General features: G+C 43.4%; 1 long non-coding RNA gene across 1 annotated transcript; it reads left to right on the top strand.

Annotated features, from left to right (window-relative positions):
• Positions 1-625: 625 nt before the first annotated feature.
• LOC127614572 (uncharacterized) lies at positions 626-1,554 on the top strand. Its single transcript, XR_007966616.1, has 3 exons — positions 626-1,067; positions 1,220-1,340; positions 1,446-1,554. It is a non-coding gene; the product is annotated as an uncharacterized LOC127614572 (long non-coding RNA).
• The last annotated feature ends 2,401 nt before the right edge of the window (positions 1,555-3,955 follow it).

The raw sequence follows: 3,955 nt of genomic DNA, 5'->3' as shown, positions 1-3,955 counted from the left end.
CCGGTAGTTTGGAAGCGCCGGAAGCAGATAATGACAGGGCGCCGACACCCACCTGTCTTCAGCATGGGAATAGTATGCACTCTATTCAGCTCAAGTGGAGAAGACAGAACCTGGTATCCAAAAACATCTGTAAACTGGGGGGGAATGCAGTCGGCTGTGGACCTTCAACGGACCACCATTAGAATTATTTGATGCCATTTGAAGTTGGAAAGTTTCAGCTAGTCAAGATTTGGTTTAGGGAGCAGCAGGTGGCACTGTAGGGCTCCCCCGGCAGCTGCACACCTGTTGGTCATTTGGTAATTAGTTGCATAAAAGGAGTCATGCCCGAACACTCGGTCTCGGGTCATTGTGTTGCTTCTTGCTAGTGATGGGTCCAGCGACACCGATGCATTGACACATGCGCCGGGCTCACAGAGCAAACCACGTGTCGATGCATGTGCTGCTTCATTACGTCACGTGATTGACACGTGAACTGCATTGACACAGTCCAGGCTAGTGATGGGTCCAGCGACACCGATGCATTGACACATGCACCGGGCTCACAGAGCAAACCACGTGTCGATGCATGTGCTGGCTCATTAAGTCACGTGATTGACACGTGAACTGCGTTGACACAGTCCAGGCTTCTAATTGACACACCGGCTGCGTTGACACAGTCCAGGCTGCTAATTGACACATCGACTGTGTTGACACAGTCCAGGCTGCTAATTGACACATCGGCTGCGTTGACACAGTCCAGGCTGCTAATTGACACGTGAACTGCACCGGTGCAGTTTAGACCGCATCGGCTGCTTGGCACAGTACAGGCTGCGCCACTTAGTCCAGGGGGCGTCGACTCAGTGCAGAGGGCGTTGACGCAGCAAAAGCCCGCCGCACAGTGTTTATAAGGAAGTGGGTTTGGCGACACAATGCCACTTGCCGAAACAAGCCAGACCTCACTCACGCTCGCGTGTCGAAGTTCGTGTCAGTGCATACTTCGTGTTCGTGCCTTGCCTTCCTTGCCGATTATGGAGCAGAGACGCAAATCATCCGCCGTGTGGGACCATTTTGATGTCCCGGAGAATAAGGTATTATTTATTTATTTATTCAAATCGCCTTCTGTCGCCGAGAGCCTCTCGGCGAGAGGCACTCGCCGAGTGCCTCTCAGATTATTGACATGTGTTGTACCATTCTAATCCGAATACATTTCAAGGTAACTCTTATTCACATTTCATTACAGGTGAAATGTCGAATTTGCCGGGTCGAATTGTCATACACCAACAGAAGCACCTCCACCATGCTGAGGCATTATCGGGCCAAGCATGAGAATGAAGTTCGCGATACACCCAGTATTACGCCAGGTATACAAACGTTCACTCATCTTTTCACGGTTGCTATGTTGATGATTTAATTGACAATCAGTAATTATTATTGGTTGACTCTCCACTCCATGTTTGACAATCAAGGTTCCACGAAGCAGCTGTACTGGAAGGACCAACACACTTCTTTCCCAAACCTCTCCCACCTCGCAAAGGAGTTCCTTTGTACGCCAGCCTCATCCGTCCCTTGTGAGCGTGTGTTCTCCACAGCAGGAGACTTCAAACTTCAAAATCGCCCAATTAATGTACAAAGCACACAATAATAACCTTTTCCAAAAGATCCAGAAGCTTTTTAAAATTTGAGGAAGTTGTCATAATTTAGGTGGTACTAATCTATACAAAAAACTCCAAAACACGAACGAACATCACACAAAGGAGTGTATCTGTAATAGGTGTAAATCTGTGGAATGATTCTGAAACGGACCAGTAAAATGAGGAACTCTCTTGCTGAGGTTAAAAATGAATTCGAGAGTAGTACAAGACAACTACACAAATCAGAATTAAGCTGATAAATTCGATACACTCATGAAATATAGCAATACATCAGAAATACATTGATGAGATTATTTAATATATTAATGAAATGTAGCATCCATTATGAATATGAGAAAATCGACATATACATGTGCTCTAAAGAGTATGTACTGTATATACAAACCTAATGTAAAAATGTATTAGTACAGCATACATAAGGGTAAAAGCATTTGTTGATATTTAAACTTTCTTTCCTATTTAGAAAAATGATCAATTCATATATAAGAAGGGGTAGGACTCGGGGTAGGTTTTTTGCTTCTTTCTACTCCTTTGAACACATATTTGTGATGATGACTATTTTCTTTTCCTTTTTTTATATCTTACCTTCACCTTTTGCCAATTTATTACCGAATTGTATATTTTATATGTTCAATATACAAAACAATTTATCAGTCAGTTCAGTCTGTTAAGTGGGTTGGCTGCAGGGATCTTGAAGGTCCAGCAGGTGGCAGTGGTCAGTGACACAGTATCAGCACAGTATCAACACAGTGTGTCAGTGTGTCGACACGCCTCATGAGGCCTCATGGACCCATCACTACTTCTTGCTACTGTCATGTGTGTTGCTGTTTGCTCTTGTTTTCTGTCATGTTTAGTTCATTGTTGTTTTACATTTAGTCATGGTTTTTGTTTGATACTTTGGACTTTGTGCGTTTTGGATTTAGTTTTCTTTGTTTTAAATACAATTCTTCAAATACACACCGCTCCTCCCTCCTGCCTGCTTTTTGGGATCCACCACCACCTTGCAACGTGACACAGCTTCAGCATCCTGTTCTCCTCGTATATCCCCGAACTTGTAGCTTTACACTACTTCTAGCCTTGGCTGACATCATTAGGATTAGATTAGGTCGCTGATGTTATTTTAGCCCTTAGACCAGGGGTTGGCAACACGTGGCTCTCGAACAGCATGCGGCTCTTTAGCTCCCCCCGCCCCTCCCCCACCCCCTGTGGCTCCCGAGAGCTTTTTCAAAAATGATTGAAAATCGAAAAAGATGGGAGGGAAATATATATTTTTTGTTTTGATATGGTTTCTGTCAGAGGACAAACATGACGCAAACATTCACGCTTTCCGATGCTGTAAAAATGTGTCGAATAAATATTAAATGTAAACATTTCATCAAGGAATATTTGCGTCATCGCCTGCGACACACGTTTCTATTAGCAGGGCGGGATGTCAGTCAGGGGGCTGTTATTAAAAAAAAACAGCTGCCTTTCATGAACAATTCACCAAGGGTACTTGCTCAGAATGGGAATCTGGGCGGCCAAGAGAAGCAATTTTAAACGGTACACATGAGCTACGATAGTTAGCACGCTGTGAAAGTGCGTCCCGTGCCTCGTTCATCTTAACGGCCGTTATGGCTGTTAGTCATTACAGCATGCGTGTGTAAGTGTGTGTGTATGCGCGCGCGTGCGATAAAGGGTCGATCGCGGGAGGTTGGTTGTTTGAAAAGGAGATCTTCCGTCAAAAAGGTTTGGGCAGACCTGCTTTACAGGATGCACTGCAGGAAAACAAAAAACAAACATTTAATCATTCAGACTCATTGTGTATTTGTAGCCAACTTAGTCATTTTGATAGCAGGATAATAGAGCTACTACTGTATAGATACATACAGCATGTGTTGCCTTCATTGAAAGGCTTATATAAGGCTTTTAAAAAAATTTGGCGGCATATGTTTTTTTGGTCCAATATGGCTCTTTCAACATTTTGGGTTGCCAACCCCTGTTCAGGATATTCATGTTCATGTTGCATAGCTCTCTAGTCTTGGTGCTTTGTTCTTGCATGTAAGAATTGATTGTTAGTTTATTATTCATGTTCACTGCGTTTCGGGTAATTGGAATTCTTTGTCGCTTTCTTGGCAAGTGATTTTGCTATTGTTCTTGCCATTTACAAGCCCTTTGCATTAATTTTGTTTTAACCTGGCTCTTTGTTGTCAGCGACTTTTGTTGCTGTTGCGCTTTCTGTAATGAATCCCTTGCTTTCCAATTATCCTTGTATACGTTTGTTGGATCCCATTCTCACCTGACACTATTTTTGTCACCCTTGACCACAGTAATAAAAGTTATTA

The sequence above is a fragment of the Hippocampus zosterae genome, chromosome 14, assembly GCF_025434085.1.
Source record: "Hippocampus zosterae strain Florida chromosome 14, ASM2543408v3, whole genome shotgun sequence".
Lineage (NCBI taxonomy): Eukaryota > Metazoa > Chordata > Actinopteri > Syngnathiformes > Syngnathidae > Hippocampus > Hippocampus zosterae.
This window is presented reverse-complemented; position numbering and strand designations above follow the sequence as displayed.